The sequence below is a fragment of the Elephantulus edwardii genome, unplaced genomic scaffold (genome assembly GCF_000299155.1).
Source record: "Elephantulus edwardii isolate Elephantulus edwardi_28Jun2011 unplaced genomic scaffold, EleEdw1.0 scaffold00060, whole genome shotgun sequence".
NCBI classification, from domain to species: domain Eukaryota; kingdom Metazoa; phylum Chordata; class Mammalia; order Macroscelidea; family Macroscelididae; genus Elephantulus; species Elephantulus edwardii.
The window spans coordinates 5,662,736-5,685,257 of record NW_006399810.1 but is presented as its reverse complement, the minus strand read 5'-3'; positions in this window follow the sequence as shown (position 1 = coordinate 5,685,257).

Below are 22,522 nucleotides of genomic sequence, written 5' to 3'. Positions count from 1 at the left end.
AATTTTTGGCCCCAAACAAAGGCAAACAAAAAGCTTGCATTCTTAACTCAGGGAATGAGGTAATCATGCTGGTTACCTACAAAGAGGGTGACAACTCTCTGAGCCTTGGAATAAATAATTAACCAGGCATTCCCCTGAATGTTTTTAATTCAGTAATGCATTCTAATTAAAATGAGTAGCTTCTCTATTTGTTTTTCATGTTACAGTTCTCATGCAACAAGCAGAATGTTAATATGCATGTAAGTGTAAAGTGTAAATGGAGATTCTTTAATCTCTGACAATAAACAAAATATTCATCACTGCCAAAGCAGAACCTACATGTGCTTTCCTCTCAGCCTGAAGTATTGTGCGTGGCTGGTCTTATTTGGTTAATAAAAAAAAAAGGAAAAGAGGTGGCTTGCATTGTCTGCATCTCATTTTCAAGATTTACTTGCTACTCTTGCCTGTGAATTCTTCGATGTGCTGCTCAGAGCATAAGGCTGAGCAGCAAACTCAAATTGCTGGACTAAATTACACAGCTAGGTCCACATCCACAGGTAAGAACAAGAGAGTGTGGCCCGGGGAGAAGAAGACGCCAAGGCTGGGCTGTACTGAGAGACTTGAGAGAAGGAGGCAGCTGCCTTGTTGGGGGAGATATCTGGGGGCAGGGAAGGCCATTTTAAGTGGTTATGAATAGAGATTGTCTTTGACACTGTTTCAAGCGACATTTAGTAAAGACTCATTAATCTTATTAGCTCATTCATTGCTTTTGAGTTGGAACCAGCTGAGAGCTGATGCTCCACTGGGTCTCTGAGCCTCTAAATCACATGGAGGAGATTGTCCCCCTTCCCCCAAGGAGGGGCTGGTAGATGTGAACGACCAAAGAAGAGCCGTCTTTGAGTCAGCGGTGCAACTCCCTGTGTGCTATGCCACCAGAGAGCGTCCTAATCTTCTTAACAGCAATGGAAAAGAAGGAAGTGATTTCTCCTGTCATCTGAAGAGAGCAGGTTTTGCCTAGTAGGTCACATTTTGAACATTATCTTCCGTGGGTTTAAACTTAAATCCAACAATCAGACCTAACGTACTACTTAACTTTCCTATTCCTCTATGTCTTGTAAAAATTGCAGCCAGAGTGCTCCTTAGAGACAAAATTGGCAAGGCTTCAGCTCACGTATTTTGGGCATGTTGCTAGGAGATGCCATTCTTGGAAAGCAATGTTATACTTGGAAAGCTGGAGGGTTGGCAAAAGAGGGGAAGACGCTCAATGAGATGGACTGATGCAGCGACTGTAGCAAGGGGCTCAAGTGTGTCAGAGGTGGTGAGGATGGCACAGGATCAAACAAGATTCAGATCCGTTGTTCATAGGGTTACTATGAGTCATACACAACAACATTCCTTCAGAGCTAAGTTAAGAATGCATGTTTCATAACTGACATCCAAGCAGATATATGCACACTCATGTTTATCACTGCTTTGTTCACAATAGCAAGGAGTTAGAAACAATCTAAGTGCCCATCAGCAAATGAATGGATAGAGAAGCTGTGGTATATTCACACAATGGAATACTATGCTGCATTGAAAAACAAGGAACACGTGCAATATTATTCAAAATGGTGACCCTGGAGGACATTATGCTGAGTGAAGTATCCCAGTCACAAAAGGACAAATACTGCATGGTGCCACTGTTGTAAAGCAGGACTGACCTTGGGGTTGGGGGGAGACAGAAGGATGGGTTCAATGATGCATACTGCATTGAAACACATGAGGGAGAAAACTATTTTAGAGGGAAAAATTATTAGGTATTTTTGTCATGACAGGAGTCCAGAATGAAGGCTGCATAGTAAAGTGGACCTGGGGGAGGGATTGTAAAACAATGAAAGATTTTTCTTTTACTTTTCCAAGAGGATAGTGTCCTAGGGGAGGAGGGTTGGGAGGGGAGAAAAGTGAAACAATGAGTGAATGGAAATCCAAAGTCTCTGTAAATTTTCATTGGAATTAATAATAAATTTTGAAAAATGTTAAAAAAGGGGGGGAAAGGACGCATGTTTCCATAAGTTCTTCCTTGAGACCATTGGCCACCTGGTATGTGACATGGCAGTGCTGAGTAGCCAGCTTCCAGCAGGTATATACCATTCTTCCAGAAGGACTGTGAGATAGAACCCATCCACTGCCTCAAGTCAGTGCCAACTCACGCTGCCAGAGCAGCACAGAGTACAACTGCCCAGTATAATTTCCAAAGCTAGAAATCTTTACTGAAGTTGACTACTTCATCTTTTTACTCAGGAATGGCTGGTGAATTTGAATCACTGAACTTGGTGTTTATGTTTTTTTAACATCTCAATAAATATTTATAGTTGTTAAAGTTTTTTTTAAACTATATAATTCTCCTTACTAATTTCCAGAGATGATGTGTATGTTTGTGTGATATTTTATCTGACACCAGGGAAATTTTGCTCTGACTATAGCTTTATAGCATCTTCAATTTTATTTCAACTAAACACAGTTTACCATTCTTTTTAAGCCGAGATTTGTTTCTTGTTGGTGAACATTGCATGTTGATGTAAAATATTTACTTTGAAATGTCTATTTGCTCTGATTTTCAGATATTTCCGAACACAGAAATCGTGTATGGTTGTGGTTATTTTAATCATCAACATCCTCAGTCACTGTCTGGTATTATTCAGTACAATGAAGATCATCTCAGCAATGGATGTGTGTGCAGTGATAGCTTTCTCTCCCTAATAGGTTTTGGTGTGAAAGCTGCAATGATAGCATGCTAACTATACACTTCACTTTCAATCTATAAGTGGAACATTTCATTCAAAAGGCTGGACTTCCTGAAGAAGAATGTGGCATCAGGATTGGAGGAAGATTCAGCAACAATTTGCACTGTGCTTGCTGAAACTGAGGAGGACCTCAGTGTTTGTTACAGAAATTCCAGGATTGCAGACTTCAATATGGATTGAAGTTCAACATCAAGAAAACAAAGATTCTTGCCACTTGGACAATTGGCAACATCATGATAGATAGACAGGAGAATGAGGTCGTTAACAATTTTGGTTTGCTTGCATTTACAATCACACTCTTGGCACAAGCAGTCAGGATATCAGAAGATGAGTTGCATTGAGAGTTTATTGTCAGGGACCTCTCCAGAGTGCTAACGAGCAACAATGTCAGTGTAGAGATTAACGTGTGTCTGATCCAGGCCATGCTCTTCACAATTACTTGCTATGCATTGGGGAGCTGAACAATGAAAAAGGATGACAGAAGAAGAATGGATGTCTTTGCGATGTGATGCTGGAGAAGCGCATTGAACATACCACAGACTGCCAAAAGAACAAATAAGTTATGTCCTGGAGAAAGTAAAGCCAAGTAGCTTCTTGGAGGCAAATGTTGTGTAGCCCCATCTAATATACTTTGGGCATGTTGCTAGGAGGGACCAGTCCTTGGAGAAGGTCATCATGCTCAGAAGAGTGGAGGGTCATTACAAGAGAGGAAAACTCTGGATGAGATGGATGACTCGGTGACTGTGGAAACGGAAGTAGGGGTGTCAGAGATGATGAAGTTGGCTCAGGATAGGGTTCAGAGGGGTTGTTCATAGGGTTGGTTATAAATCATGGTCAACTCCATGGCGCATAGCAACTTTCCATCTACTTTCTTTCTGTTTCCCCAGAAAAAACAAACAAACAAACAAACAAACAAAGAAAACAACCCCAAAACAAAACATTTGGACTTTGAAAATCTCTGTGGGTTTCTAGTAAGAAACAATTTCTGAGTTTGGATACAATACTATTAGATTACACCTAAGAATTAGTTATAAGAGTACAAAGTTGATAGCTGAAGGGAAAATGCCTAGTATAGTTGCAACATTACTCCTTTTGACAGTAATAACAACATTGTATTTGGGACTCATAAGGCAAAGGAAACAAAACACAGGCTCCTTGGAAAATCAGTAGATGATGCATTGAAGGCACATTAGATAGCATTCACGCTGATTCCAAAGACAACTCCATTACTACACTAAGGTTTTCCTTTCAGACTGATGAACTTACAGCCATTAAAGACTCTGCTCAGATAATAGTCCCAGTTAGAATCCATGAAGAGATGTGATGTGCCTGTAAGAACATTACTTGTTTTGGAAATAAGAATCAGAACATGTAACAAATCATTGTATATTCAAAGCAGCAAATGACTTGTGTGAGCTCAGTAAAATTCAAGGAAGCTGTTGAGTCTGTTCACTGACGGTGCAGCTTCAGTGGTAGCGAAGCTGTAAGTCTTCTACCTACGAGGGAGTCTCTTGAAAATTTGAGAATTAGTTCTCATGGAAACACTCATCTGAGAAGTTTGCCTGTATTCTGTGTTATCTAATGTTTCCACTAGGATGCATTCTATCAAAACAAAAATGTTACAATCCTCATTTCTAGCCATTTTTAGGAAAAAGGCATTGCAAGATCACTCTGGTTTTTCCATTAGGTAATGCCAGCTGCCTGCTGTGATTCCTGGAGCTTGGCTTCTTGTCACCAGGGTAAGCATTGGAGTAAGAGGGAAGGTACAAAGGAACATCTTTAAAAGCTTTCTATCAAAAAACAGCAAGAAAGGAAAGAAAAATATGTCAAGGAGACACAGTAGGCAAACTAGAAGACCAAAGTTGGGACAATTTCAACAACAAACTATGAGATAGGGTTGAACTGCAATCCAAGTACAAAAGAAATGTCTGTGAGTCTGTGCTGATGTCATAAAGGCTGAGTAAGCAAGTAAATGGGATGAGAAGAGCTCAACTTTCGGTTCAGAGCAGTCCAAAGGCTACAAACAGCTATCTCACTCCAAAAGATGGAGCTCCATCCTCTCTTGTCCCTTTTTGGTATGAGTTGGACTTTCCAGTGTCTGGAAAGGGAAAAGTAACTTTCCATTGGAACCTGGTAAATGTTCCATTAACCAAATGATAGAGATTAACATCACATAGACACTCCTCAGCTCTCCCAAATGTCCTCAGTGTTGCACAGATCTCTTTCCCTGCATATGCTCCTGTGAGGAAAGACACTTATCTGCTCTGTGTCTCTCTGTCTGTGGACTGACTTTAGTTCCTCCTGTGTACTCTAGGAGGAAGCCAAGTGGGTAAAGAATTGCACAGGTACCCCAAAGGTGAGCAGTTGGAATCCACCACCTGCTCCCAGAGAAATAGATAGACAATCTTCTCCTGTGTCAATTACAGCCTCTGAAAACTTGCTGGAGGATCAGCTATGAGTTGATTCCAACTTGAGTCGAGTTGATGTACTCTAGGGAGTTCCAGGGCAGTAGAAATAGTGTGCTCTGGGGCTAACTCACACACTGATATTTCAGGTCTGCTCATAGGCACCTCAGAAGGAAGATTTGATAACCTACTTCCACCAAACCAGCTGTTGGAAACTCCATGGAGCCCAGCTCGATTCTGATATACACTGGGTCACCATGAGTCAGAGCTGACTTGATGGCCTCTGGGCTGGTATGTGTCCTGGGCAGAGGTCATCGCTTAATCTTCTGCCAACCACTTGATTAAGATCTTGAGAAAAACTTCCAAATTCAGATGAGCCCATAGGTCCAAGTCTTCATTGATCTCCAGATGTCCACTCTAGAGCCAAGAGTTCCTGTTCCTCTGGAAGAAGAAGTGATGTCCTCTTAAGGTAAGGACATATTAGAAAAAACAGAATGGAGGGCATGGGCTAAAGAAGTCTTCAAACAAACTATGGGCTCATGGGAAAATTATTTTGTAACACTTTATTTAATTTTTGCTGATTTTAGACTTCATTTCAGTGGACAAACATAATTTTATCTGTAATTTTGTATGTGAGATGAAATCTTGCCATCCTTATTTCTAAGGAGCATTCAGACACACTTCTTCCAAGACAGATCTGTCCAGTCTTTGGGAAGTCTATAGTATATTCAATGTTCTCCACTAACACCATGACTTAAATGCATCAATTCATCTTCAGTCTTCCTTACTCATTGTCCAACTTTCACATGCATATGTGAACACATCAGGTAAGTGGAAATATTATGGCTTGGACCTGGTACACTTTAGTCTTCAAGGTGATAGTTTTGCTTTTTAATGCTTTAAAGAGAGTTTTTGCAGCATATTCATTCAATGCAAAGAAAAATATCCTTTAATTTTTTGACTGCTTCTTACATGGACATTGTTTATAGACTCAAGTAAAATAAGATCTTGACAATGTCAATATTTTCTCCATTTATCATGTTGTTTATTGGTTCTGTTCTGTGAGGATTTTTATTTCCTTTAGGCAAATTATGATGTTAACTATGGAATTTAAATAATAATGTGCTCATATCAGTTGCCTAGTTTTAATAATTATAATGTGTATATCCTGGACTGTTGCATAAATAATATACAGATTACATGACTTATGTAAACTGTGTAATCCTCTCATGAATTTGTAGCCTAGGGATACTTTGCATATTATGTGCATTTATATTTTATTTAGTGGGAGTATTACAGTGATAACAAATGAACATTTACTTTAAATATCCAAGTCAATAATAAAAGCTGAAGCCATTTACCTCACTAGGTTGTCATACATTGAATAACTTAGGTTTTGTTTTTGTTTTTGTTTGTTTGGTTGGTTTTTTTGTGTGTGTGGTTTTTTTGTGGGTTTTTGTTTTGTTTTGTTTTTTACAAAGCAGAAAAAATTTACTTCACAAAATTCCTTGGAACAATGATTGGAGGCATGAACTAGAAGACTGACTAACAAGAAAGCAGGAGATTCCCTTTTCTGGGGAAGCCCTGTGCTTTAGTGCAAAATAGTGCTTTAGGAGTAAAGTCATTGCTTTGAGGAGATGGGATTCCAACCTCGACTTCTTTATGTACCTGCCATGTGGCTCCAGATCTTGTCCCTTAGCTTCATTTTCTTAACATGGGGCAGGCAGTTCTCTGAGGAGTCTTCTCTGACTTGTTCTTTATCACACAAAATCTAAGCAAGGCTAAGACTCAGTTGGTATGAGTCTTTGCTGACTGAAAATATTTCAATATCTCCACATAAGTTTGTAGTAGCCATTTTCCAAGCCCCTTCCTTGGAACATCCGTCCCAGCTCCTCACAATCCAACAATAGAAGAGTAAAGAACTGAGGTGATTAGAATTTTGAATATCACCTGAGCATTGGAGGTCAATGGTTTTCTCTGGGTATTGACTCCTAATAGAAATGTTGAGTCAGGTGCCATCCAGCTGAGGAGGACTTATGGCGACCCTGTGAACACAGACAAAAACCTTGCCCTACCCTTGCCATCCTTACAATCTTCACCACGTTCCAGCCCATTGTTGCTGTCACTGTGCCAATAATTGAAGTACAGGAAAATGTTGAATAGCAAGCACTCAGAAATCACACAAGGTTGGGTTTGTTTAATAAATTTGCCTGTGCAACAATGAATGCATATTTTAGAAAGTGCACTGGGGGAAGAGAAAGAGAGGGAGAGGGGATAAAATGTGCAACAATGAATGAATGAAAATCTAACATTTTTGTAACTTTTTGTTGGGGAGGAAACAAATGGGAAGGATCTGGGTGAAAATACAGTGTAATGATGGGCAAGGTCCAATGGTGATTAATTTTATAAAACATAAGGCATGTAAATAATTGTATGAAACACAACGTGAATGAGGAATAGTGTGAAACAATGTGTACAAACTTTGTAAGCAACCCAATTTAAAAAACATGTAAAATAGAATGTGTATGAATGAGTGTATTAAATACAATGCAAATGATAGTATAAAATGCAATGTATATGAATGGAACATATTGTCAAGGAATTATTATATGAAAACCAATAAAAATATTTAAAACAAAACACATTTTATTTAAAAAATAAATTTGCCTTTAATGTGGTGTTGAGCATTTTCCTTAGCTCTCTCTATGTGTATCTGTTTTCATACATGAAGCTGTGTTCCTCACAAAGTTCAGTGATGTTATCTACAGCCCAGGTTATGGCACCTGAACAGAGGAACTTCCTGATCATCAGATGCTGGTTAGTGGTCAAAGTTGGCTTCCTGACTCCCATTGGGCCAACTGTAGAGACTCTGGCAGAGGACTGAGAGGGGTCCTCAGCAAGTGACTCCAGGGTGTTCTCGGAGCCAGCCCAAGCTCAGCCCCAGGGACCGACTAATGCTGCATTTTGTTCTTTAATCATCCTGTTGCTGCTTTTTCTGGAGCCATAGTTAAGCTGCCGGGTAACTGTGATGTCCCAGGCTCACCTGGCAATTCCTAACCTCACTTAACTTTGCTCACTGTCACCTGGCATGCCAACAACACTGCTTTGTAAAATCTTTCCACACTGATTAGATATGTTAACTAACAGAAGCCTTCTTTCCACGTTTTCCTCTTTTCTTTAGCTATAACTTAATTCTTAAAAAAAACCAACAAAAAACCCGAACACTCAAGGTTCACAAACACTAATTATCACAAAATTGTAGCTAGAGCACCAGGACACAGGACAGAATTAGCTATTGTAAAAACACAGACAGCAGCAAAGCAACAGCAATGCTGGTAGTTCATCTGCACACACAAACCACACGATTCAATGCATTGTTATACTTGGGTAGCAGGGACAACTCTGACTAGAGTATGCTGCTGTGTATGTATTTATGTGCTGTTGACCGTGACTAATAGCAATCCTGTGACCAGTAGATTTGAACCCTGCCCTATCCTGCATTATCCTCACCATCTCTGATCATTCGAGCCTGTTGTTGCAGGCACAGTGTCAATCCATCTTGGTGAGGGTTTTTCTATCCTTCGCTGAATCTCCACCTTTCTAGACATGATGTCATCTCCAAGGTCTGGCTCCTCCTAACATCATAGTCAAACTATATCCACCAAGCCTGCTCTCACGGAATGACTTGGTTTCACTTTCTCCAAGACAGATCTGTTTGTTTTCTTGGAAATCCATAGGATATTCAGTTGGTGCTAGCAGTTAGGGAGGAAAGGATGAGTTGCATTGGGAAAATCTGCTGTCTGGGACCTCTCCAGCATACTGGCCAGCGATGATATCAGTTTAAAGACTAAGGTGCACTTAATCCAAGCCATGGTCTTCTCAAGTGCTTGCTATGCATCTGCAAGTTCAGAATGACTAAAGATGACAGAAGAAGAATCGAGGCTTTGAGTCATGGTATTAGCTAGTATATTAGAAGGTTCAAAAAGTAAATGAGCCTTATCTGGGGGCTTCGCGATATGGAGGTGTGCTGGCAAACCCCAAGGGAGGTGACTAGAATCCACCAGTCTCTACATGGCAGAAAGAATGGCTATCTTCTCCACAGCCTCTGAAAAACCACTGGAGGGTCAGCTGAGTTGGTTCCAATTCAATAGCACCTAACAACAACAGCAACAATAACAAACTACTTTTATGAAAAATGTTTTTGTTATGAATAAACCCAAGGGTATTTTATTTAAGAAAAATTTGCTTTAATGCTGAATAAAAATTTTATAGACCTTTGTTTTCCTATCACTTCCTTCCACAGTGTCACTTATTGCAGTCAACACCCCTAAGTCCCCCTGAAATACCACTTTTTTGTCACCAAGTTCCACTGGCTTGCTTCCCTAGGAGGTGTGATTTGAGGGTGGGGGGGAGGCATGTAGCACCAAGGAAGCCGGGCCCGCAGGTAATCCAGGGACAGCCAGTTCGTCTAGTTTTGGTCACTGCTGTCCTCTCAATGCTTAGAACATACTAGACACTAAGTCTGTGCTCAGAGCAATGCAGTGGCCAATGGGGCATTCAGACGGTAGAATCGGGCCACTGGGCAAAGCAAACAAGCAAGTGGGTCACCGTTGTCCACCTGAGTGTATGTACACACACACACACACACACACACACCCCTCTCGTGAAACCTGGGCTCCACGGCCAAGCAGAAAGAGAATGTGGCAGTTCTATAACAAACGATTGCCTGGAACTTGATCCTCCAGGGGGTTTTCAGAAGTGATAAATCTCCTGGGAAGATTATTACCCATCTTTCTTCCTCAGAGCAGCTGGTGGGTTCAAACCGCTTGCTTTTGGATTGGCATTGCAACTCCTTATCTACTAGGCTGCCAGAGCTCCCACAAGGCACTTCTAGGAGGCAAGGTATTTCCAGAAAGAAGGAAGGAATTGGCCCTCTCTGAAATCAGACTCTCTCTCAGAACTTTTCCTTTGCTGCCATCTGGTGATGGCTTTGAAATGACAGCTTTGAAAAACAGTAAGGAAAACTCTGACTCTTCAGAAAAGCCAAAACAAAAATTGAGCAGGAGGTGTGTGGCCTGAGACTCTCCTTTTTCAAGGGATGAGGAGTCCCCTGAAGGCTTTGCGTAGAATGCAGGCTCTGAATGGTCTAACACTGCATGTTGGTCTGTGAATCTGATCCCCAGTTTCTTGGGCTGCATTGTGGTCTTGGATTATAAGTTTTCTGACCTCTTCAACCTTAGAAAGAGGCTTGTGGTCTGATGGAGAAAGTCATCTCATTGAGTTCCTGCTCCTGAGCTCTGCTCACTCACAGAGTCCAGTGTTATAATGATCTTAGTATTATTTACCTGGTGTAGGAAGTGGGACAAAAAAACACAGCCAGGCCGTAGTTTTCATAATTTCTTGCTGTTCATCAGAGAGCTAGACAAAGACCAAGAATGACAGAAGAAGAATTGATGCCTTTGAGTTGTGGTGCTGGAGAAGGATATTGAACACACCATGGACCACCAAGGAAATGAACTGATCTGTCCGCAAGAGGGTGAAACCAATCTGCTCCTTGGAAGCAAGGATTTTAAGACTCTGTCTCACATACTTTGGGCAGGTAGCCAAGAGGGACCAGTCTTTGGAGAAGGATATTGTGCTTAGAAGGGTTGAGGGACAGCACAGGAGGAAAAAAACCCCAGATAAGATGGATTGGCACAATAACTGGGGTAATGCGGGTAGGTGTGACAGAGACAGTGAGATTGGTTCAGGACAGAGCAGGATTCAGAGCTATTGTGCTATGAGTTGCAGTCAGCTCAACAGCACATAACATTTTGTAAAATAGAGTCATTTTATGGAGCTAAATAGACACGCCAGCATATAAGTTGGTCACAGATGAACTAATGGTTGCATTTTCAGTTGGAGCCAGTTAGGGACACACTTACTGACCACCACCTGTCCATTGACAGATGCCCATCTGCTGAAAAAGCTAAGAAAATGCCCCATTTTTAGTGCCATTCTCCTAAAGTTTTCTCAGGTGATAGCTACTTAAAAGGTTTAAATACAATCTGTTAGGCATTTCCCATCCCTTAGGCAAGAAAAATAGGCTTCTAAGACATTGTCTATGCTGACTACTGTCATAGGACAAGTAGGACTTTGTTGTTATGTTGTTGTATGGTGTTGAGTCAAAACTGACACATATCTGACCCTCCAGCGGGTTTTCAGAGGCGGGAAATAGCTTTAGGAACTCCAACTTCCTCGCTGACACCATCTCTCTCTCTCTCTCTCTCTCTCTCTCTCTCTCTCTCACACACACACACACACACACACACACACACACACACACACACAGAGTTACTGAGGTTATTGTCTGTTACGGATTTAACTGTGCCTCCTAAATTATGTATTCACATGTTGTTGTTGTTATATGCTATGGAGTCACCTGCGACTCATAGTGACCCTGTGTACAAGAGCCCTAAACCCTGCTCTATCCTGTATCTACCTTATTGTCTCTAACACACCTACCCCCATTACCCTAGTTACTGAATCAGTCCATCTCATCGTGGGTCTTCCTCTCATGCGCTGACCCTCTACCCTCCCAAGCATGACGTCCCTCTCCAAGGACTGGCCTGCCGCGGGCTTCTGCATTCGGGGGGCTGCAAGCCTGGGGTCTAGGGTCTCGAAGAGGGAACACGAAGGTGGGTAGAAGTTCGGCGGAGGGACGGTGAAAGAACACAAGACAAACAGTCAAGTGATATGATGATTTTAATTCTAAGTTATTCTCCTTCATTGCACTTAGCATGATACATTTATATCCCATTTTTACAATTAGGGGCTTAACAATAACCAAAAACCCGACAAAAGTAAGAATAAAGTTTACATTATTTTCTTGCACACAGCTGTTCTTTATGGTCACGGTTCCTTGGTAATTGGAGAGCTTGGTAGACAATGGCTTTTCACCTTAACATTTTTTTTAAAAACCTGTTTTCAAACCTGTTTTCCAACTTGTTTGGGTTACAAAGTTACATTTTAAATTTAAGCTTATACATTTTACATTTTTAGCTGAATTTACGATATTTATTTCCATTCAAGAGACAACACTTTTACGCCTTTCATTATTTCAGGGGTGATCACTATCTCACTAGGGGGTTTAGGTTCATACAAAGGATGTTTTGGGGTCGTAATATCACCTAAATTCATCATCCCAATCTCATGTTTCAGGATGTATGTATGTATGTATTTATTTATACCACCTATACCTCTCATAACATCTTCCCTCTGGTCACTTTCAAACCTTTTGAAAAATATATCCCAAGACACAAAACCATCAGGGTGTTTTGCATTAAATTAATAATATTCTCCAGTATATGGAAGAGGTTTATCTGTAGGCTCTGGAATTCTGTAAGGACCTCTCCCAATAGGGGGCTGCCACAAACAACCATTACCTAACAGATAAACAATTCTTCCACCTGGTGTTCTCATGATGGGGGGCAAGGGTTTGGGTTTTGCCTTTGAAGGAGTTCTTAAAAGCCCTAGAAATCTAGAAATCTCTGGGGTGGTCATCTCTGGGATTTCCACCATTAATTCTTCTTGTTATAATGCATCCATGGATTCTCCTAAAATCATATTATTCTTGAGGAGTTTAGTAATGCTAAAAGAACCGGAGGTAATGTTTGAGTATTAAAGTCATCACCTCCATTTAGTTCCTTCCTGGAAACTTCTAACAAACTTTCAGTAAAAACACTTTGTGTAATGGACACAGCCTTCTCCCCCTGTTCCACATAGAAAACACAAAGAGACAATAGAAGAGAAATTACAGAAAGGCCAAGAACGATCATGGAGAAAGCACACGTTCCGAGAGGCTGACTTCCTTGAAGTTTTCGCCTCAATCGGGTGATTTTGTCACGCAGACCCCCTTGGAGTTGGTGTGGCACTGGCCCCTCCTTGCGACATGTCCAGTGTATGTCAGATGAAGTTTCAGAATCCTTGCCTCCAAGGACCAGCCTGATTTCACCCTCTCTAGGATAAACCTGTTCATTTTCTTAGCCATCCATGGCATAATCAGTACATATATTAATACCTGTGGGTGTATCTGGCTGCTTCTTGTGTGTAGTGTGGAGTCTGAACCAATGCAGAGCTGACCCTCCAGTGGGTTCTCAGATGCAGTAAGTTGCTGAGAAGAGACTGATGTCTTTTCCCATTGGAGCAGCCAGTAGATGCTAACGGCATGCTTTTTGGTTGGCATGCCGTTTAGCTTGCTAATCTGGTTTAGAAATAAGATGCTCTTGGTTATATTACTGAGATGAGGCCAGTGTGGGCCCTAAACCTAACTACTTCCAGTAGAGTGGACACAGAGTTACAAACTGACAAGGAAGCGACCATGTGAGGATCCCTAAGAAACTGAAGAATTCCCAGGCCACCAAAAAGAAAGGAGGATTCAAGACTGAGGCCTTGACCTGGACTTGTAGCTTATAGAACTGGGAGAGAGTAAGATTCCATTTCCTGAAGCCACTCACTACGGTATTGTCTTGGTGTTAAATCAGCCTGAGGAAGCTATGAGTAACTGGATTGTACAAATGAGGACGCCCATGTCGGGACGCTTGGCCAAGGCCACACTGTCAGTCAGTGGAAGGTGGGAGTCCCAGAGTGCCCACTGACTCTCAGATTCATCCCTCCACGTGGACACGACTTCATCTCACATCTGCCCCTTTGCACCACCCCTTCTTCCTAGGAGACAAAGGCCTGACCATGTGTCCTAAGCCAGCATTTCAGGGAAAATTTAGTGCTACAGCTTCAGAACTGAGTTTCAAGGATACACATCAGGGAGAAGATTGCCCATCTCTCTCAGGGTGGATTTGAACCACACCCATAAGGACAAGAGCACCAGAGCTCCTCAGGGAAGCATTTCCAAAATGTTAGACAAAAGATCTTTCCTGATTGATCTCATCAGGCGCATGTGGACTCAGTGGGGAGTGGGATTGTATTCCAGCTGGGGGATGCCCCGATGTGTCAAAAGCTGAGGGGACCCCAGCTGAGAGGCTGCCAGAGCCCTGATGACCTCGACCCCTGGTGCTGGAGTCTCGGGGCTTTCACCTTTCTTCACTGAAGGGGTTGTTTGTATCTGTAATTAGTAAAGATGGTTTTCTCCTCACTAACTGGCATATATGAGCTGTTGTTGAGGAAAGATGACATGGCAGATGAATAGGGTTGGTCCCAGGTCACCGGGTGTACAGTCTTTCCTCTAGGCTCTGTGTCATGAGGACGTTACCTGGCACCTCTAGATACACAGTATTTTGTTTATTGTGTGTGTGTTTTTCTTTTTTTATTGTGTGAGCAAGCATCAGGCACTCAACTTTATTCTAGGGCTCAGGGCTGTAAACTCTGATGTTGTGAAAGGACACCCAAAGTCTAATTTCCCCACACTCACGCACAGAGGGACCTGGGTTCAGTCCTCACCAGGTGAGTATCATGCTGCCAGGAGTTACTAAATGAGGGACGGACTTCATCTGGCATCTAAAAGTCTCCAGGAGGTAAAGCAGAACCTGGGGCATAGTGGTTTTTATTTTCTATTTTATACTGGTTTATTTACAGAATTTATATACATTCTTTTTCACACTGGATCTTTCCCATTTCCTTCACCTCCGCCTCCCTCTACTCATCAGATTACCTCCCTGCCCATCCTCACCCCTCTGCTCCTGCCCTCCCTCCCTTGGGTCCTCATACATGTTCTACAATAATGGTTTTATACAATATTTGTCCATATGGGACTGAGTGTTGAGGACTTTCGTCCATAGGGTCGCTATAAGTCACCTACGACTTGACGGCACTTAACAACAACAACAACAACAACAACAACAACAACAACAACAAGGGACTGAGTGAGTTCACTCCCCATAATGCTCTCCAGTTCCTCACAAGCTAGGTAGTGATTTTCAAAATCATTGCTCCTGTGTGCTGCATAGTATTATATCATGTGAATGTACCATAATTTCTCAATCCATTCCATTGTGGGCTTGCATCTGTGCTGTTCCCATGTTCTTGTGATGGTGAATAACGCTGCTATGGATATTGGTGTGCAGAGGCACGGTGTTTTGAGCTTTAGCCATTATTTCCATGATCCTGTTTGTGATCTGAGAGTGAAAGTCCTCAAGGAAACCAGGGAAATTAAGGGAACTTTTGAAACGAATGATCCACTTTGGCCTGATATCTGACTTTCTCCTTCACCGTGGGGCCACATTTGGAACAAACAACCCTTTTAAAAGTGAGAAGGGATTTACTATTAAGACCATTGGCAGAAGCCAGGAGAGCTGCACTACTGCAGGGGCACTGCGTGACTTTGGGGGCCCAGAATGTTATCTGCTGACTCATGGGATCCCCTTCTTCACCTGTTGCTGTGGCCAGAGGCCCCCATGGTGGTGCACTGCTTTGCCTTCCACAGACACGCAGGCTTTGCTTAGGAGTAGAGAAGCAAGGACACATGCATGCTGAAATAGAGATGGCTAATCCCAGAAAACAGTATTTGAGGGGGCGGTGGGTGGGCCTGATGCAGTTGAAGAAGAGCCTTCTCAACATCACAGGTGGACACTGGTCTGGCCCACCTGCAGCTTGGAGTCCAGCCCAGACAAGGCAGCAGCAAGTGCAGTTGTATCATCCAGGAACCTCTGTCACCACTGTCACCCAATCACCCCACTGGCCAGGGGTCAACTCTGTGCGCTGCCTCCCACAATCTACTAACACTGTTGCCCAGATGCCAGAAGCACCATGAGGGTCAATAACCATTTTCAGACGAACTTAGTTACAATACTGCTGTTGTTGTTATGTGCTGACAAGTCACCTGTGACTCAAAGTGACCCACTGTACAACTGCTCTGAAACCTGCCCTGTCCTGAGGAGCCAGTCCCACTGATTTAGACACATCTACCTTTTTGCCGTAGTTACTGTATAAAGCCATTTCATCCAGGGTCTTCCTCTCCTGTGCTGTCTCTCCACCCTTCTGAGTGTGATGTCCTTCTGAAATGATTGGTTCCTCCTGGCCTCATGCCCAAAGTTTGTGAGAAGGAGCTTCAAAATCCTAGCCTCCAAGGAGAAACTTGGTTTCACCCTCTCCAAGGTAGTCCTATTTGATGTTTTTTGGGTTTTTTTTAAGTCCATGGTCTGAAGCTTCGTCTGACATACTTTGGGCATGTTGCAAGGAAGGACTGGTCCTTGGAGAGGGACATCATGTTTGGGAGAGTGGAGGGACGGTGCAGTAGAGGAAGAGTCTCATTGAGATGGATTGATTCTGTGAGTGGAGTGGTGGGAATGAATGTGTTTGAGACAGCGAGGTTGGCACAGGATAGAACAGCGTTTAGGGCTCTTGTACATAGGGTCGCTATCGCAAATGACTCGATGGCATATAACAACAACAACAACAACAATGGTATGTTCAAGACTCTTCTCCAACACCACAAGTCAAAGGAATCAATTCTTCTTCTGTCATCCTTAGTCATTGTCCAGCTTTCTGATGCACAGCAAGTAATTGCAAAGACCATGGCCTGTATCAAGCACGCACACCTTAGTCTCTAGACTTATATCATTGTTTCTTAATACTCTGGAGGGGTCTCTGACAAACTATTTTCCCAATGTAATTCGACTTTTGATTTACTGTCTGCTGATGCCAAGAGTTTTGATTGTGGAGCTGAGCAAGCTGTAATTGTTAACAACCTCAATTTCCTCTCCATATATCATGGTGTTACCAGGTGGCCCAGTGGTGAGAATCTTTGTCTTCTTGATGTTGAGTTTCAATACATACTGAAGACTATAATCATTGACCTTCTGCAGCAAGTGCCTCAGGTCCACTTCAGTTTCACCAAGCAAGGTTGTGTCATCTGCATAATGTAAGTTGTTGATGAGTCTTTCTCCAATCCTGATGCCACATTCCTTCTCATAAAGCCCAGCCTCCTGAATGATCTGTTGTGCATATAGATTGAAAATGTGTGGAGACAGGACACATGCCTGACAAAGTTAGCCACAGTTTCTTGTAATCCACACACTTTTCTTTGCACAGCCAGTGAAATATAGATAAACATTCACTAAGGGATTCCATCTTAACATGCAAAAATTCAGAATCCATAATCTGCTTTTCTCTCCCCAACAAAGAAACACCACATCTGAGGAGAAGGAGAAAGTTCCAAGAAATAAGTCCAAGGAAGTAGTTGGCATAATTCAGGGGCTGCACGGTTTGGATTTGACTGCTTTTCTAAATGACTTTGGCATCTTCTGTGGTCTCAGCTGACAAGAGGATGGGTGTGAATAGGCTAACTCTAGGTTTAACACATTTTTATTCTTGTCCTCCACTTCCTAAAAAACATGCCTCCAGAAACACTATGAACTTTGGTAAATGTTGATAGTTGTATAGGGGCTTCAGGCCTTTTGTTCATAGGGTTGCTATGAGTCATGCTTGACTCAAAGGCAATCAATAACCACAATAGTATCTGCATACTACTGATCTGTCGGTTTTTCTTACTCTGGTACTTTGCATGTTGCTATGATGCTGGAAGTGGGCTAGTCTGGAGGGAGTTGCTCTACTAATCCAAAGGCCAAGCCTCTCTGGTGATTCAAATCCACCTGAAAGTCCTTGGGAGAATTAAAAAAATTCCCTGGAAAGTCAGCGATGAGCCACATCTGATTAGACAGTAATGAGCCCCCAGCCTGACATGTTGCACGCCACGCCTCCAGAACTCATCTCAGCTGACCCTCTACTGGGTTTCCAAGGCCGTAAGTGAAACTGGAGGTTCCTGTCATTTTCCCCCACAGCGCACTCTCCATACACTAGGCCAGTACCAGCCTCCTTGTCTCAAACTCATTGCCATCCAGTTAGAACTCGCTAACTGCTGAGCCTCCCGTGTATCTTCAGAGGCTGTAAATCACAGCAGAGGAGACAGTTGTCTCTCTCCCGCCAAACAGTGGGTGGATTCGACCTCCCTTTAAGCCACCAGAGCTCCCTCTTGCTGTTGTTTTTAGGTGCTGTCAAGTGGAGTACAATTAATAACAACCCATCCACAACAGATAGAAATCTCGTCTTCTCCTATATCATCCTCACCATCTCTGATACACTTGAGCCCGTTGCTGAACTACTGTGTCAATCCATCTTGTTAGGAGTCTTCTCGTTCACTGACCCTATACCTTCTCAAGCATGATATTCCTTTCCAACGAATAGCCTTGGTATTCTTAAGTACAAGAGATGAAGCTTTGCCATCTCTGCCTCCAAGAAGCACTCTGGCTGCACCTTTTCCAAGACATACCTGTTCGTTCCTTTGACAGTTCATGGAATATTCAGGACTCTTCTGAAACACAACTCTTCTGTCATCCTTATTTAGACCATGGGCTGAATCAGGCACTCCTTAGTCTTCAAACTGACATTATTGCTCTTCAGTATTTTGGAGAGGTCCCTGACAGTGACCTTGCCCAAAGCAACACATTTTCTGATGTCTTGACTCCTGGTTGTTGATTGTGCATCCAAGTTAGAGGAAATCATTGACAGCTTCAGTCCTTTCTCTGTCTATCAGGATATTGCCTTTTGGCTAATGGTAAGGACCTTTGTTTTCTTGATGTTGAGAAGTAATTCCTTTTGAAGTCCATAATCTTTGATCTTCTGAAGCAAGTGCTTCAGATCCTCCTCACTTTCAGCAAGCAAGTTTGTGTCTTCTACGTAATGTAAGTTGTTGCTGGGTCTTACTCTTGTCTTGATGCCACATTCTTCTTCATAAAGTCCAGCTTCACAAATTATTTGCTCAGCATATAATAGGTATGGAGAAAAGATACAACCCTGACACACCCCTTTCTGATTTTAAATCATACTGTATTCCTTTGCCCCATTTGGACAACAGCTTTTTGATCTTGGTATAGATTTTGTATGAGAACAATTATGTTTTCTGGGATTGTCATTCTTTTCATAGTTTTTGGTGATCCACACAGCTGAGAGCCTTAGCATAGTCTATAAAACACAGAATAGAAATTCTTCTGGTGTTCTTTCCTTTCATCCAGGATCCATCTGACATCAGCAATAATATCACTGGTGCCACCGCCTCTTCTAAACCCTGCTTGAACTTCTGGTAGTTTCCTGTGAATGCACTCACTCTTCCAGCCATTTTTAATTATCTTCAACAGTATTTTGATGCTTCTTGTTGTTATGTCTTTGAGTCTGAACTGACCCATAGCTGACCCTCCAGCAGGTTTTCATAGGCAGTTAATTGCATGGGAGGAAATTGCCTATCCTTCTCCCATGGAGCACCTGGTGGATTAAAATCTTGTGCCTTCTGGATTGTTTGATAATTTTGACATTCTGTTGGATCACCTTTCTTGGGAATGGGCACTGTGTTTGTAGTCTAAAGCTATTATAGGGGTTTGTGGTTGTTTTGTTTTTTTTTTTTGTTGTTGTTGTTGTTGTTAAGACATTATAGTTAGCCACCTCTGGTCTCCAGATATCTTAACTGAAGACACATGATCTTGCAAATCAGCATCAGGTGTGTGACTAGGATAAGAGAAAGTGTTTCTCACACTGAGCAGCAAGACTTGAGGTGAGAAAGATTTGAGGCAAGCAAGGATTGTGGTGGCAAGACCCTGCTGAGAGTAAGACCCTGGTGGTGGAAAGACTGTGGCATTGCTGTGGACAAACAGTGGCAAGGTGTGACCTGAGGTTTCTTACCTTCATGATGGCCATAGTTAAAGTTTTGGCTGTCCTTGACAGCTGTTTCAAGGAGAAACTCTGAGGCAAACTTTGCTGAATGATTTGGTTATAACTGCTCTGAGGCAAACTTTGTTGGATGATTTGGATGTGACTGCTAAACTGAAACTGGAGCCTGGGTTTATTGAGGAACTGTGCCTTGGAACTGTTGGACTAAAGCCTGTACTTGTGAGATATTCTTTGCCTTACCCACTTACCTTCCCAATAAACCTCATTGTTGCTACCCTAACTGTCAGCCACCAATGAATAAATGAACCTCTGTTGCTGGGGCCATAGAGGAACTATGGGCCTGGGCTATGGGATTTAACTGCTTTCTGCTCTGAGACAGTGAGGGGCTGTGCTATTCTTAATCCCTTTGGCCCTTTCAGAAAGATGCTCATTACCCTGTTTTTCAAGGCTGCATAATAGTCCATTGTGTTAAACATGAGTGTGCTTATATCTGTTTGAGTTGTGCCTCTGATTTCTTTAGGATATATTCCCAGTACCAGAATTGCTGGGTCAAATGATACTTCTGTTTCCAACTTTTTTAGAAAGTGCCAGAATGTTGTCCATAGTGGCTGTACCACTTTACATTTCCACTGGCCATGAATAAGAGTTTCAATCTCTCCACAACCTTTGCAGAAATTTTTGTTGGTTTCCTTATTGAACTTTGCTATTGTTGCTGGGGTGAGATGATATTGCATAGTTGTTTTGATTTGCACTCTCTGATACCTAGGGATTTTGAGCATTTCTTCGTGTGTGTGTTTGCCATCTGAATGTCTTCTTTGGTGAAGTGTCCAATCATATCCTGTGCCCATTTTGTGATTGAATTGTTTACCTTTTTCTTTTTGAGGTGCTGGAGTATTCTATAAATTTTATTTTATTTTTCCTTTTTTAATTGATATTTTAATAAAACTTTACAGAAACCCTGGATTTCCATTCATTGATTTTTGCACATTTTCCTCCCTACCCAGTGCAGTCTATAAATTTTAGATATAAGTCCCTTATCAAATATGTCATTACCAAATATTTTATTCCTAGTCTGTGGCTTTCCTTTTTACCCCATTGGAGAAGTTTTTTGCATGTGCATAGGGATTTGATTTTTAGAAGGTCCCATTCATCTAGTTTATTCTCTCCTAGTTGTAGGTTTTATTTTTATTTTTATTTTTTTATTTTAGTTGTAGGTTTTAAATTTTGCTTGGAAGACTGTTCATGCTGTGGGTTAGGGATTCTAGAGTTCTTCCAAGCTTTTCTCTGATGAATTTTATAGTCTTTGACTTTACTTCTAGGACCCTGATCCACATTGAGTTGGTTTTTGCATATGGTGTGAGGTGTGGGTCTTGCTTAAGTTTTCTACAGATGGTTTTCCAATTTTACCAATACCATTTGTTAAAGAGACTGTAATTTCTGCACTTAACTGATTTTGTCTCCTTATCAAAGATCATTTGGACATAGGTAGATGAGCTGATTTCTGGGCTCACTATCCTATTCCATTGATCTATGGGTCTGTGGCTGTACCAGTATCTTGCTGTCTAGACCACCATGGCTATGTTACCTTTGAGATAAGGGGATGTGATATCTCATACTTTGTCTTTTTCAGTAGAGTTTTGCTTATTCAGGGTCTCTTTCTATTTCAGATTAAACTGGAAAGTGCTTTTTCCATCTCATAGAAGAATGGATTGGCATCTGTGTAGAGATTGCATTGAACTTGTAGATTATTTTCATCTGTGTAGAGACTGCATTGAACTTGTAGATTGCCTTTGGTAGAATTGTCATTTTCATGATCTTGAGTCTTCTTGTCCATGAGCATGGTATATTCTTCCATTTCTCCAGGTCTCTTTTAATTTGTTGTAGTAATGTTTTGATTTTTTTTCATTGTATAGGTCTTTTTTGTCTTTAGTTAGATTTATTCCCAAGTAATAGGCAGTGAAATGATTGAGATTTTTAACAGCTTCAGCTTGCTTGGCTCCATAATTAACACTCTTGGCACTAACAACCAGGAAATCAAAAGATGAATTGCATTGGGGAAATCTGCTATCAGTGACCTCTCTAGAGTAGTGAAAAGCAATGATATGAATCAAGAGACTAAGGCGTACCTGATCCTGATTCAGGCCATGGTCTTTGCAATTATTTGCTATGCATCGGAAAAGAAGAACTGATGCCTTTGAGTTCTGGTTCTGGAAAAGAGTAGTGAATGTACCATGGACTGCTAGGAGAACAAACAGGTTCATCCTGGAGAGGGTGAGACCAGGCTGCTCTCTGAAGGCAAGGATTTAGAAACTCCGTCTGACATACTTTGGGCATATTGAAAGGAGTGACCAGTCCCTGGAGACAGACATCATACTGGGCAGGGTGGAGGGACAGCACAAAAGAGGAAGAGCCTGGATAAGATGGATTGACTCAGTGATTGGGGTAAGGGGAGTAGGTCAGAGACAATGAAGTTGGCTCAGGATAGAGCAGGATTCAGAGCAGTTGCACTGCCCAAGACAGAGCAGCACTCAGAGTTGTTGGGTTGCTATGCATCACAAGCGACTCAATGGTATATAACAACACCACAACAACATTTAATCTTGTGATTAGCTGTTGTTGCTGGTATTGTTTTTCTTAGCTTCATTTCTGTATTTTCTTTGTGACTGTAGAGAAATCCAACTGATTTTTGCATTTTGATCT